This window comes from Nicotiana attenuata, unplaced genomic scaffold (genome assembly GCF_001879085.1).
Source record: "Nicotiana attenuata strain UT unplaced genomic scaffold, NIATTr2, whole genome shotgun sequence".
Classification (NCBI taxonomy): domain Eukaryota; kingdom Viridiplantae; phylum Streptophyta; class Magnoliopsida; order Solanales; family Solanaceae; genus Nicotiana; species Nicotiana attenuata.
In genome coordinates, this window is record NW_017673868.1 from 87,397 (window position 1) to 103,378 (window position 15,982).

Consider the following 15,982-nt stretch of genomic DNA (forward strand, 5'->3'; position numbering starts at 1 on the left):
TTGAGTGAAAGAACTAAGAACTTCCAGGCAGAAACGGAAACAAAGAAGATATGAAGGCGGAAGAAGAAGACCGGAAAATTATCAAGAATGGCCAAAGTTTTCCGAAGGAATTGAATCCTTCCTCTATTTATAGGGTTGGATGGCACCAGAATCGAGGCGGCAGGTTTCAAATCAGCGCAGGGAACCAAGCGCCGAACCGTCAGCCTTTTGCCTCGAAATTCCGCATAATGATGACGCATACGAAGGCTGATGTCATCCAGGGTGGCGTGCACTCCTAGATTTCCCGCCATATGTGACTACCACCTCTCACTGGTCGCGTCGTAATATCTCAGTGAATCAAATTCCTCCTAAAGGGGGGGGGGCATCAAGTCCGCTCATGAAGGACGCATCCCGTTACGACCTCGACGAGCGCGGGGACTAACTGTATAGGTTCGAATTTGATCGACCACGGCCTATAGCGAGTATGACCATTGACCTAAAACCTACGAGTCAGCATAGGGGTACGACCCAGAGGTGGAAGGAGTGACGCCATCGTAGTAGCGTCAGATTTGACGTAGTAGGTAGTCCCTAATTCGTCGTTCCCACGATTAAGGAAAATCTCTCAATATATAAGAGGGATTCGAGTCTTGTAAAAGGCAGACAGTTTTGGTGAAATATATAACATTATTATCTTTCTTGTTATCTCTCTATTATTTCTCTGGCTCTCTCTCTTTACCATTAACATCCTAGAGTTTATTATCTTCGGCTAAGATTTACCCCTTCATCTGTGATTGATTTGCTTAAAAGAAGAATCAAAAATCTTTTGAGTAAAACATATAGCTACCAACGGCAGAAGAGTAAGGAATACGAGACATATCCTTTTTCTCTTCACCAGTAGATGGACTCTGACTAATACTTAATTTGAAGTGTTTAGCTAGAGGAGTACTAACCACTTTTGCATCTGTCATATTGAACCTCTTGAGCACCTTCTCAATGTATTGCTTTTGGGACAGAAATAACCCCTTTCTATCTCTGTGTCAGTGGATTTGAATGCCCAAGATTTTCTTAGCTGGCCCCAAGTCCTTCATCGCAAACGATTTGCTCAACTGCTTCTTAAGGACTGCAATTCTGGATTTATTCTTGCCAACAATAAGCATGTCATCCACATAAAATAATAAAATAATAAAATCATCATCAGAGAACTTCTGGAAGAATGCATAGTGGTCTGAAGAAGTTTTCTTATACACTTGTTCTTCTATGACAGATTCAAACTCAAATACCATTTTCTTGGAGCTTGTTTCAATCCATACAGGCTCTTTTTCAATTTGCAGACATAATTTTCTTTTCCCTTAGTTACAAAACCCTCAGAATGCTCCATATAAATCTCCTCATCTAGATCTCCATGAAGAAAAGCAGACTTGACATCCATCTGCTCAACCTCTAAATCTAGACTTGCAGCTAAGCCTTGAACAACACGAATAGAAGACATCTTCACAACGGGGGAGAAAATTTCATCAAAGTCAACTCCTTTCTTCTAGCCAAAACCTTTAACAACTAACCTCGCCTTGTATCTAGGTGCAGAGGTATGGTTATGTTGCTTTAGTCTGAACATCCATTTGGTAGATAAAGCTCTCTTACCTTTCGGCAATTTCACTAACTCATACGTAGAATTCTAATGGAGTGACTTCATCTCATCTTCCATGGCTTCGATCCACTGATCTTTGTGAGTATCTTACATAGCTTCATCATAATTCTCAGGTTCTCCCATGTCATTCAAAAGTACATACTCATCAGGAGGATAGTGCATGGATTTTTGCTTCTCCCTTGTAGATCTTCTAAGAGAGGTTTCATGAGCATTCGAAGTAGTTACCTGTGCAGGAATTGGTTGCTGATCAACCACAACTTCATCGACTGGAGCATCCATAACATCTACTCCATGATGATCATTTTGATCTTGATCACTATCTCCATCATTGTCTTGGGTTTCTTCATGTGCAATAGGTGCCTTAGCAATTGAAACTGAATCAATATCAACTAAGCTCTCATTACTCTGAGAATCTACCTTCTCAGCTTTGTCAATATCTTCAATAGTTTGATCTTCAAAGCATATTGCACCACGACTTCTAATAAGTTTATTGTCAACTGGATCATAAAAACGATATCCAAACTCATCTTGACCATAACCAATAAAGATGCACTGCTTGGTTTTGACATCCAATTTCGGTCTCTCATATTTAGGAACATGCACACAAGCTTTACACCCAAAAACTCTCAGGTGATCATAAGAAACATCTTTGGCAAACCAAACTCTGCCTGGGACATACATCCAAAGCAACAACAGGAGACAAATTGATAACATAGGCAACAGTGTAAAGTGCTTCCGCCCAAAATGTATTTGGAAGTTTAGCTTCCGAAAGCAGGCATCTAACTCTTTCAACTAGAGTTCTATTCATCCTCTCTGCCAAACCATTCAATTGAGGTGTCTTGGGTGGAGTTTTCTGATGACGAATTCCTTGTTCCTTGCAATAGTTATCAAAGGGACCACAATATTCACCACCATTGTTAGTGCGAATACATTTTAATTTCTTCCCCGTCTGTCTCTCAGCTAAGGCCTGAAATTCCTTAAACTCGCCAAGTGCTTGATCTTTAGATTTAAAAGGATACACCCAGAGCTTACGTGAATGATCATCAATGAAGGTCACAAAGTATGGTATTAATACTTTGTGAAAATAGAAGAGTCAGTGACTTTATGGACTTAGCTTAATAGCATTGCTGGAAGATTTTTTTTGCACTTGCTGATATCTATAAAGAATTTGTTATGCATCTGTTTTATCTACTCCAATCGGTAGCAGGTGAAGGGTTCATTCTGAATGACTTGGTACTGAGAATGAGAACCTTTTACTTGCTAACTGATTATGAGGACATCCCTTAGCTTCTTTATTCATTTTTCCTGAAAAATCAGTGCAAAGTACTAGAGTAGCTCTTCGTCATTCATCTGTTTTCTAAACATTAGCACAAACTACTACCAGTAGCTCGCTATAGCTATAAGATTTTCAGTAACTCTTCGATCATGCTTTCATGAGATGAAGCAGACAGATGATGTTACAGGTCTGAACATAGAGTAGGGAGTTTGTAACCCTGTTCCAATAGTTCATTAGGTTTAGTAGATTGTGCTGGAACTGCACCAGTTCTACCTGAATTCACAAACAACTGCACAGCTTTTTTCTCCTTTTCCTACTTGTACTCTATCTTTTGCTTGATCATCTGTTATTTGTTGCAACTACCCAGCTGTTTCCTTTCCCTTAACACCTGCATCAGTTGCACAATCTAAAACTTTCACAGCTTCAACACCTTGCGTCTGAATATGCACAGCAGTAGGTTTCAAACCTGCTGGTTTTTTAACTTCACTGAAACCTGCTGGTTTTTTAACTTCAAATGCAGCAGTGGTGCTTAATTTAATTATTTGTGTTTTATGTAACTGTAGCATAACCACTAATGTTTAACTGCTATATTTTGGTTTATGGCATCTAGATATATTTCCTAGCTGGATAGTTACCAACGTTTTATACCAGCAAATAACTCTACTTTGGTTTGACCACCAGTATTCTCACTGTTGGAGCATATCAAAAGGCATATTTATCTGAAGGAGACCTAGATTCTTTGCAAGTTAAGGTATAGGGAAATGGATAAAATTGAGGACCGGAGATGGTGCACTGAACCCTGATATTTGTTTTAAAAAAAATATTGATTTTAAGGAGGGTAGTGTCACGACCCAGATTTTCAACCCTCGAGAATCGTAATGGCGCCTACTCGTAGAAGCTAGGCGAGCCACGGAATTTAGAAATTTTAACTCTTTCGTTTAAATCCTTTTTATCATCTAGTAATAACAGGTGATTAACATTTAAATAATTGCGGAAGATGAAATTAAGTGGAAGACTTAGACTAATATAATACCAAAACAAATATGAAATGCCAACACGTGTCTCTACCCAGAAACCGGTGCCACAACATTCACGGACTGTCTATGAATACTACATACAGGTGTCTGAAGAAAAGAAATACAGTCTGTCTCGGATACGAATGAAAACAGAACATATAAGTAGATAGAAGAGACGCCGGGCCTGCGAACGTCTGCAGGGCTACCTCGGAGTCTCTGTGGATTGAAGGCTGGCTCCCCAAGCGCTACTGCTCAAAAGATGCTCCGGTATCTGCACATAGTGCAGAGTGTAGCATCAGCACAACCGACCCCATTAAGTGTCTGGCCTAACCCCGACGAGGTAGTGACGAGGCTAGGACCAGACTCCAGATAAACCTGTGCAGTTATATAACATACGGCAGAAAAATAACAGAAGTAACAGTCTAAATGGGAGGGGGGTACATGCTTCGGGAAACATATCGAATCCAGTAGAAACTTAAAAGAAATATGAAAGAACAGCTCAGAATCTACAACCAAACAATGATAATAACTCTGTTGCGGCGCGCAACCCGATCCAATATAACATTTAACACTGTTGCGGCGTGCAACCCGATCCAATATAACAATTGTTGCGGCGTGCAACCCGACCCATATTTAGTATTGTTGCGGCGTGCGACCCGATCCATATTTAATATTATTGCAGCGTGCAACCCGATCCATATTTAATATTATTGCGGCATGCAACCCAATCCATATATATACAATATCAACAACAACTATACCAAGTATCCCGGCAAGGGATCATCAATAACTACTCTGTCCCGGCAAGGGACTTAACAGTAAAATAAACATGTCCCGACAAGGGAGAATCAGCTATACCCAATCTTAACTCAACTTCTACTCATCCCAGATAACACCAATACCCAATCACAAGTACTTTCCACGGAAACAAACTCAATCCTTACTCAATATCGAGGATCATCAATTAAAGCATCCGTAGTATAATTTAAGAACATAACAAACTACAATTTAAGACTCACGGTCATGCTCGACACCAACGTATAGATACTCATCACCATGCCTATACGTCGTACTCAACAAGAAACAATTAGCAAATAGGACTCAACTCCTATCCCTCAAGCTAGGTTAGACCGAACACTTACCTCGAACTTCCACGACCAACTCAATCCTCAAATACCGCCTTTCCTTTTGAATTTGGCTCCAACACAATCGAATCTATACATAATCGAATTAATAACATCAATAAATGCTAAACAATCAAATTCCAATGCTTAATTATAGTTTTTTAATCATTCTTCCCAAAAATTCAAAAATTGACCCCGGGCCCAAAATCCGGTCACCCATTCAGCCACGAGCCCAAATATATAATTTGTTCCAAAATTCGACCACAAAACGAGGTCTAAATAATGTTGTATTGTGGGCCGGTCTGGGACCGGGACCGGACCGGGCCCGCGGTCTTAACGGGCTAAACGGTCCCGGTGGGTCGGTCCCTGATGGTGTAGAAAGCCCGTGGCAGGCTGGTCCCTTGCATGAGGGCCACGAGACCGGGACCGCTAAGCCCGGGACCGGCAGGCGGTCATGGGCCGGTTCAACCGGGCCTAACGGGCTCTAACGGCTCTTTTTTAAAATAAAATTTTTTTTTTTTTTAAAAGACCAACGGTCAGATTTTAAAATCTAGCCGTTGGCCTTTAATTTTCAACCGTTTGGAACTTTAAAAAATAGCCATTTGGCCCCCAAACTTTATTTTAACCCCAAACTTTATATAATTACACTTTTTTCCAATTCTCAACTATAAATACCCCTCATTCTTTCATTTTCACTCACCAATTCATCAGTCTATCTCAATCTCTCTCAATCTCTCTCAATCTATATCTAATTTCTCTTCTATAATTGCTTATTTTATTATTGCAATTTCGTGAAAAATTGTGAAGTTGGTGAATTGAAGTATTCAAGTCTTCAAGTCTTCAACGATTTTCAATTTTCAAGAAGTTGTTCGGCAATTCGGTAAACTCGTTCCAACTCTTAAGTTTTAAGAATATATTTTTGTGTTTTTAGTTTGCATAATTGTAATTAATATGGCATTTTCTTTGAAAAAAATATTTGGTGGTAAGGGAAAAGCTAAAATTGGTGAAAGTAGTCTCCAACCTACTACCCTTCCCCCGGCTCCCCGACCCAGACCTGTTACCCGTCCTGCTGCTCCTATTATTCTTGATAGTGATAACCCTTGTTTTCAATTTTCCGATAGTGAATTTTGCCATAATGTTGCACCAGGTGAACAATTAAATGAAGAAGTTATGAATGCTCTTTATCCTAATCAAACTATCTTAGAAAATGATGAGGAAAATGAGGATGTAGATGAAACCTAACCGGATTTAGATGATTCATCTACTAGTCCTGTTAATAACCCAACTGATGCCCCGCCCGACCCACCTGTAGAAACCCCTACTTTTAATAGACAACCTTCTAAACGCCTAGAAACATCAACAGTTTGGAATTTTTTTACTCAAGTAAGAGAACAAAATAAGGCTAAGTGTAAAACTTGTGGGAAATTGCCGGCGCATAAATATACTGGAGACCGTAGCGGTACGGGTAGTTTGGCTAGGCACATACAAACACACGCTAGAGATAAAGTTAAATATTTACAAATGAAAGCGCAGCAAGAGGGGACAAGTGTAGATACTGCGGTTAACCCTAGTACAGGTTAAAATCTAGTTCAACCAGGAATTAACACTGTGACCGGTGGTATTTTATATTACGATCCTAATAAAGATCGTGAAGAATTAGCAAAGATGGTTACCTTTATGTGCTTACCATATACTTTTCCTTCTAACCCTAATTTTGTGCATTATATTAGAAAAGTTTTTAATCCTACTTATAAAGGTTGGCCTCGCGCAACAGTTAAGAGCGATATTTATAAATATAAACATGAATATGAACAATATTTGCGGTATTTATTTACTCATATAACTAATCGGATTTCTATTACTACTGATATTGGTAGAAGTAATAATGACTGTGATTATCTAACTGTTACAAGTCATTGGATAGACGAGGAGTGGATAATGCAAAAACGCATTATTGCGTATAGAATAATTAATTCACGTCACACAGGTAAGTTTATTGCTAACACTGTTGCAAATATTTGTAGATATTTTTGCATTAGAGATAAAATAATGGCAATTTCTATGGATAATGCTTCTAGTAACACTAGTGCTATAGGCATACTAACAACAACACTAAATCCTGCATTTAGTAACTGTTTCCATGTGAGATGTATTTGTCACATTTACCATTTAATCGTCGGTGATGGTATGAGAATTTTAAATTTAGAAATTGAAAAGGTTAGAATGGCTCTTAATTGGCTTTTTTATTCAAACCGTAGAAGTAGACTTAGAGAGTATTTTAAAAAATGTGATGAATTTGGCCTTAGAGAAAGAAAGGTTCCTAAACCTTGTCCAACTAGATGGAATTATATGTACGAAAGTTTAGTAGTTGCATATGAATATAGAAACCCAATTAATGCAACGTTTAATGCTCGTGTTGGTGGTGAAGATGATGATGAAATCCTTACAAATCAAGATTGGACGAATGTCAAAATTCTTATAGATTTTTTAGAACATTTTCAAATTGCTACAAATGCATTTTCTGGACAATATTATCCTACTATTTCAAATTGTTTAGTTTATATTGCAGCACTATGTGATTTGTTTGTTGAATTTTCGGAGGGTGGGGAAATTTATAAACTTGCTATAAATGCAATGAAAGAAAAGTTTAAAAAATATTTTTTCCCTATCCCCCTATTTATGGTGTTGCTGCAATGTTAAATCCTACAATGAAATTAGGAGGTCCTCACTTTTGGTACTCAAATATTTATAAGGCTTTAGATCTTTCAGTTGAGGAATTTTCTACACTTGCAGAGGCAAAAGCCTCAATTAAAATAAATGCTCAAACAATTTATAATGCTTATCAACTTGCATTAGATCATGCTAGGCCAAATGTTCCAACCCCTACTTCGTCTAGTTCACAATCATCTAAAAGAGCTGCGGGCCTACAAGCACTTAAATCTTGGACGGAGTTTAGGGGTTCTCAAGGTGATAATTTTGATGAGACTTCACATCTAAATGAGCTTCAAGTTTATTTGTCGCAGGGACTTGAAAAGGAGAATCCAGACGGCACCTTTGATCTTTTGGAATGGTGGAAGACAAGGGAAAAACATTTTCCGGTTCTTGCAAGGATTGGTCGGGATTTTTTTTCTATTCAAGCTTCAACAGTTGCATCAGAGAGCGCTTTCAGTCAAGCAAGACTTCAAATAGGTGATCATAGCGGTCAGATGAGGAGAGCTTGAAAAATCAGTACTATTCAGAGATTGGATCCGCTCGGAAGAAAGAAACTTTGGACTTGCAGAATCACAACCGGAGATAGACGAAGCTTATGAAGAAATGATAGCGGGACTTGCGGGGATGACTGCTTCGCCCGGAAGCGGTGATGAACAAGCTTCTTTTCCGCCACCACCAACGGAACCTCCTCCGAACTTGAAGGATTTATGAATTTGTTAGAGATACAATGTAGATTATGGTGTAACTTGTACTTTGGCATATCTTCTTTAGTTTTTTTTCCTTTTAATGGTGGACGTATTAGTAGCTTGTGTGCTCATTCCATGGGGGGAGAAGAACTAAAGAAAGATATGCCATTTTTGGTATAAAAAATTATAAGACATCCCTTGAAATATCTCTTCGCAATATTTTTTTTGTCTTTAACTTGCAATTATTTATAAGCTATAATATATATACATAACATACAATATATACTACAAGAAAATATATAAGGGAATATATATACAAAAACATACAATAATATACTACAAAAGATATAAGGAATATATATTACAACATACAATAATATACTACAATAAAATATATAAGGATATATATAAATAACATACAATAGATTACGTACAAACAAATTATATAAGGGAATACTATATACACAACATACAATATATTACTAAAGAAATAATATATAAGGGAACTATATTACATAACATACAATATATACTACAAGAAAATATTTACATGAAGAAGTAGTACTATATATACTACAAAACAAGATTTTTCAAAATGAGGGCCCCACCCCCAATGACCACCAACGGTCATATTAATTGCACAAATAGCCGTTTTTTTTCCAATTTACAAAACTAACCTTCTCTAACACTATAAGTACCCCCTCCCTCTTCTTCATTTCAATACTCAATACTCATTTCTCAATCTAAATTTCTCTCAATCTCTCAATCTCCAATTTTCAAGACTTCAAGTCTCAATCTCAATTTTCAAGTTAAATCATGCCTCGTTCGGAAAGAGTGCGCTTATTTGTTTCGCAATACTATGAAGTGCTTGAAGAAAATGAAGAAGGCCAAATATTAAAGTGCAAGAACTGTGGAAGAGTTTAAATTTTCGTTCAGGGCGTACCACAGGCATTTTAAGGAGGCATATAAAGTATTGTGTTGAGGGTATTTATCCGCAAATTCGTCTTTAAGATTTTTCAACAATTTGTGTTATTTTAAAATTATTAGACGTATTTATGCTTCATGTTGTACTTTGTTATTAATTTATTATGCATGCCAATTTAGTTTTACTATTGATTTGTTATTTTACATTTTCGTCAAACACTTTAATAATTAGATTTCTATATTATATATACTACATATATTTATATAGCCATGCATAAGAGCAATTTATATATATACATTCACATATGGTTTACAAGAAATTGCCTTAAATAAAAAAAATTAAAAAAATAAAGCCCGGAAATAAAAAAAGCCCATTAGGCCCGCTAAGCCCACGAGCCCGGCCCATTTAGCCCAGGACCATATGGGCTTAGGCCCGTCACGGGCTGGTCCTACCCGTTGAGCCCACGAAGCCCGGGACCGCGAAGCCCGGGACCGCCAGAGCCCATTTTGGCCCAGGCCCGGCCCACCATACAACCTTAGGTCTAAATCATAAATATATATATATATATATAAAAAAGCCCTCACTCAACCCAAATCCCTAATTTTCTACCCTTAATCACATGTTTTAGGCCTAGAAATCTAGTGGGTGTTGACAAAAATGGAAGATAACAAGTTAAAAATTACTTACCCAAGAGATTATGGTGAGGAAATGCTTCAAAAATCGCCTAAGAGCTTTGGAGAAGAAGAGGTTTATGAAATTTTATGAAAATCCCGTAAGTATTCTGTTTTGGTCTTTTAAAATGACGGGGCGAAATTGCCCTTCGCGTTCGCGACAGGCTCATCGTGTTGGCGATGAGTCAGGCCTGAAGACATTCGCGTTCGCGACATTGGGCTCGCTTTCGCGGAGAGGGAACCCCTCGAGCCCTCGCGTTCGCGTCCAAAGGATCGGGTTCGCATAGAACAAATGCCCCACCCCCACCCAGGCTCAATTAGCCTTCGCGTTCGCGTGGCCAGGACCGCGTTCGCGAAGGGATAACCCCACAACGCCTCGCGTTCGCGACCTGAGCTACGCGTTCGCGTAGAAGGAAATTCCTTCAGCATAATTTACACATCGCGTTCGCGAGGGCCATCCCGCGAACGCGAAGAAGAAAATATCAGTACACCAGAACAGCTGTTTTCTGCAACTTTTCTTAAGCCCAAAACTTTCCGTAACACATCCGAAACACACCCGAGCCCTCGGGGCTCCTTACCAAACATACGCACTAACTCAATAACATCATATGAACTTAACCGTGCGATTAAATCGCCAAAATAACACCTTTAACAACGAATTAAACCTCAAAATCAAGGAAATATTTCAAAACTTCTTAAACCTCAACTTTTGCAATTTAGGTCCGAATCACGTCAAATGACATCCGTTTTTCACCAAATTTCGCAGGAACGTCTTAAATCATATATAAGACCTGTACCCAGCGCCGGAACTAAAATACGGGCCCAATATCATCATGTTCTAATCAAATTTCATTTCAAATTCCTTTAAACAATTTCAAAAAATAATTTTCTTTAAAAATTCATTTCTCGGGCTTGGTACATCGGAATTCGATTCCGGGCATACGCCCAAGTCCCGTATTTTCCTACGGACCCTCCGAACCGTCAAATCACGGGTCCGGGTCCGTTTACCCAAAACGTTGACCGAAGTCAAATTAATTCATTTATTAGCCAAATTTTATCATTTTTCACCAATTTTCATATTTAAGCTTTGCGGTTACGCGCCCGGACCGCGCACGCAAATCGAGATGACTCTAAATGAGGTTTTCAAGGTCTCGAAAATAAAGAATTTAATTCAAAAACCAGTGATGACCTTTTGGGTCATCGCAGGTAGAGGGTATGATTGTCAGGATAAACTTGTATGAGAAGAGGATGCAGGTTTTATAATTTATGGGGCAGTAGATGCATTTGGTACAGAAGTAGCTTTACTTGACCTTCAAGCTTGACTTAATGCATTGTCATTTGAAAGCAGAATTTGACATGTGCAATGGCTATGCAAGTGCGTGCCTGAGGTTGCTGACTTAATAGAACAATAGAATTCATTTGCTTACCTGGTTTTCTAAAATACACTCAATCTTGAAATTATCTAATAAGGTGGTTTAATTCTTTTTGTTATCACTGCTTCGTGGATTCATACTTGGATGCTTAATTGACTTGAGCATATATTACTATGTTGTAATTTTACATCGATTTTTTACAATCTACTTAAATATCTTCACTCCACGGGATGCTTGGAGGACAACACTTCTTCTAAGAGTGGAGGAAACATTGAAGGCTAAAGAGTTCGAGGAAGATGATCTTACTTAATTTGTTCCCCTTTGACCTATTGCAAACTACTAGTACATCCTTTATGTGATTTTATTTGTACTGCTTTCAAATATGATACTTAGTTCTTTGTATTAACAAGATATCAAGTATTTGGTTTATTTTCCAATGTTGTTGAGTGTGTATGAAAGCATATAAATAATTATTACTATTCACGTAATTTAAATTTTCATTATATTTATTACATTTTCATATTAGCAAAGAAAAATGTGGTCATTAAAACTCTTTAATGATAGGTTTCTCAAATAGATAAATGACTATTAACGAAGAGAATTTTGGTTGTTAAAAGTACTTATACAATTAACGAAGGGAATATCGCGTTAAAAGCCCTTGGATTGACTTAATACAAAGACTTTCAACGATCGGATAACAAATTAGCGGGGGGAAAATCATGTCGCTAAAAAGCATATTTAACGACCGAAAATTATGTCGTCGCTAATGATCCTTTAACGATCGGATTATAAACCGGTCATCAACTTATAACGTCGGGACTTTTAACCGGTGACGACTGGATTTTTTTCGGTCGTTAATAACTTATAACGACCAGAATTGGACTTTTAACGACCAAATTTCCCCTTGCTAAAGCCCCATTTTCTTGTAGTGTTTGATTGAGGAATATCAATAAACTACAAGTACGACAAATGCAAAATACACTTCCAAAGCTAGTTTGCAATTTATGTTTCAGAATCTTCACAATGATGCTCAGGCAAACCCAAACCATAAATCACCAAAGCCATCAGAAGACAGGAAAGAAAGCAGCTAAACATGTGCATGCGTAGTAACTTAAAAAAATTAAAAAACGAACAAAGAGCGATACAGATTTAACAAAAGTAGATAAAACTTTGGAAAAATCTGAGAGAACAGCATGAAAATTGAGCAAAAATTGAAAGAAAAGCATACTTGGATAAGAATATGAAGAGATGAGAAGAAAGAGAATTGAGCGCCTTCTTTTGTGCGTTCAAGATGAAAAAGATAAACAGATGGTTCTAGAATTTCGTTTTTGATAGCATAGGACCATTGTTAAAAAAGCGGCAGTGCATCTACCAAGGTTGAAACCTAAGAGAAGAATTATGCTTCAAAATTTCTCATCGCAAGCGCAGAATGATGAATTCAACACCCACGACTGCAAATTTGGTTATAAATTATACCTTTATTTTTTCGTGGATAGTTTCCCTACCCTTAACAACAAAAACAACATACCCAGTATAATCCCACATAGTGGGGTTTGGGGAGGATTGTGTGTACGCAGACTTTACCTCTACCTTATGGAGATAGAGAGGCTATTTCCAATAAACCTCGGCTCAGGATTAGATTAGCCGGCCCTCGAGTTGTTTAAAAGCTTAAGCTGTTTAAAAGCTTAAGCGATAAAGGTAGCGACGTATGTATTTTGATCACCGCGCCTCTTGCTATGATGGTGCAGCTTAAGACAACAATGTAGAGTTTTTGCTATATTTATCTCAACAATTGATTGTCTAAGTATATCTGAAGAAGCCCTTTGATTTAATATTTCTGCGTTCTCATCATAAAAATACAAGGGAAAATGCATAAGTACTCCGCTGACCTATACCCGTATTCCCAACTATACACTTTTTCTTTGCGGGAATCCTATTACCCCCTAAACTTATTTTAAACGTAATTATTTGCACTCTTAACGCTGACAACCAAACTCTTGGCAAGTTGTGAGCTACACGCGTCCCCACATGTATTTTTACTACTTTTTTTACTCTTTCTTCTTTTTCTTATCTTTTTTTCTTATTTCTTATTATTCTCAATTTTTTTGGTTATTTTATTCTCTTTTATTTTTGTTTTGGTCACCGGCGGCATAAAATGGTGGTCGTCGGAATTTCACAAACATCATTTTTTCCGGCGAATTTTTTTTCCGGCGACAGATTTTTATTCCGATCTAAGTGTGTTTTGTTTTATATATATATAAATTTTTCTTGAAAGTATAATTTATGTGTGGGAGAAAGAGCAAAAGAAATAAAACTGAATATAAGCTGAGAAAACTTTTTCCAGTTAAAATTTCAATACATCATTTTTTTCCGGCGTGGGAAGGTTTTCCGATGATGAATTTTTTCCCCCAAATCTAAGTGTATTTTGCTTTGCTTATGAATAGATCTTTTTGAGAGTTTAATTTGAGTGTGAAAAGAAAAAATGGAAGAAAAACGGTTAGACAAAGTCGCCGGTGAATGAATATCCGCCGGAATTAGAGAAGAAACGAAAAAAAAAGTAAAAGAAAAAAGAAAAAGAAAAAGGAAAAGGAAAAGGAAAAGGAAAAAAAAGTAAGAAAAAATGGTAAAAAAGAATAAAAGTTAATCTGAAAATCGTTTTTTCTTGCTTTGAAATACACACACTGTGCCACGTCAGCATTAAGGGTGCAAATAATTTTAAAATAAGCTTGGGGTAACAGAATTCTCGCAAAAGAAAAGGTGTGTAGTTGGGATTCCGGGTATAGGTGAGGGAGGGTACTTATGCATTTTCCCAAAATACAACTATAAATTTATTGGTCGCGAATTTCTTGGAATCAAATTATTTATGAAGTAATACATTTGACCTTTACTCTAAATGTGTAGATTCCTTGATTTCTTTTTGCTAGTACTCTGTTGTAGTTCACCCTAAGTGAATTGAAGTAAATGCAAACATATTATTGTATAGTCTAAGGTAGGTAAGGAAGTATTCAGATTCTTCGGTATTGCCTAAATATAAATTCAAGAGTTCATTAGGCATTTCATTTGACGTCAACCTAACTGAACTATTGCTACAACAAAATGTTGGCAGCTCATATTCAAACCTTTTTGCTCCACAATATTACAGTTCGATACAATTTTTAAAATGGTTGCACCACTTGGTAGTTCTCTAATGTTTCAGTTCCAACCTACTCCCTTTGTTTCATATTAGATGGGTAGTTTAACTCGACACGGAGTTTAAGAAAAAAGAAGAAGACTTTTGGAACTTGTGATTTTAAAAGCTTAAGGGGTAAAAGGTTTGTGGGGCCATGCCATTTGTGTGGCTATAAAAGGTTCTCATTAAGGATAAATGGGTAAAATGAAGAGTTTAAAGTTGAATTATTTCTAAATTTAGAAATGTGTCATTTATTTTGGAACAGACTAAAAAGGAAAGTACATCATCTAATATGAAACGGAAGAAGTATTATTTTTTATCTATAACATGTGTATATTAGTTGCAACAATATATCCCATCAGTGTTGATAAGAGAGTAGCAGTAAATGGTGATATAAGAGTAAACGGCGTTATAAGATTAAACGGAGACAAACCTTTATTTATGACAGTAGATGTATTTGCATGATGCTGTTCACAGGGTACACCAGAGGTCGAAGCTAACATACAAACAATTCTAATTAATATATTAAAAATGAGTACAGTCAAACTGAAACAACATATTTCCACTCACTTACCATGTTCGGAAACGGAGAAGTGGTCAGTAATATTTTTTCCTTTGTTACAATCAGCTACTGCCTCCGTAACCGAAGATACACCGGCTAATATGCGAACCCAGATATGTTTAGCAAGAGCAAATTGTATTTAGGTACAGTCACGAAGAAGAAAACATATATACATGCATATATTGGTGTCTACAAGCAGTGTGTGTAAATGTGCCTTTTTCTGGAATAAATCGTTTTTGGTTTCTAACCTGTCCCATTAGCACATGGTGGGTCAGCCATCGTCAGAGTTTTTTGTGTAGGTAACTCAAACCCAGCAGTTTGTTTGGTATATTCAAGCAGCGCGTTTTGACCCTTATTTAATTCAAGCTTTTTTAATCATCGTTGTGGTAAAAGCAAATCTCTTTTATCAATTGATAACTGCCTGTACAGATCACGTCTCCTACAGTTAATTTTAGAGACTGTTTCTGCTGAGTACTGTTGCTTTCTTTTCTGCGGACAGCAAGGTGACGGTAAATGCTTTTTATCGATCGACATCTGCAATTCGAGCAATTTATATTAGTTAAACATCAAATCTGCACTAACAACTTGTACATATAAAATGTTATACAAACAACAGAGAAATTTACAGTTCAAAGTATGTATTTGTTATTTTAGGTAAACAAGATGATGACCAAAACAAAGAATTCAGTAGTGATAACACCTGAAACTAAAAAAGACACCAATGAGATCCAACCAAAAAAATTGAATAGACAACCAAGAAATGAGGAAATCTGAGCGTTTAAACATAAAAACAAATATGACGTTAGGAATTCTGTATTTAAGAGCGATACTACATAGACTAGAG

General features: G+C 37.1%; 1 long non-coding RNA gene across 1 annotated transcript; it reads right to left on the reverse strand.

Moving 5' to 3' along the window:
* Positions 1-15,009: 15,009 nt before the first annotated feature.
* Positions 15,010-15,641, reverse strand: LOC109217496. The gene is made up of 3 exons (XR_002066650.1): positions 15,387-15,641; positions 15,151-15,234; positions 15,010-15,072 (listed from the first exon to the last, which is right to left on the reverse strand). It is a non-coding gene; the product is annotated as an uncharacterized LOC109217496 (long non-coding RNA).
* Between the last annotated feature and the right edge of the window lie 341 nt (positions 15,642-15,982).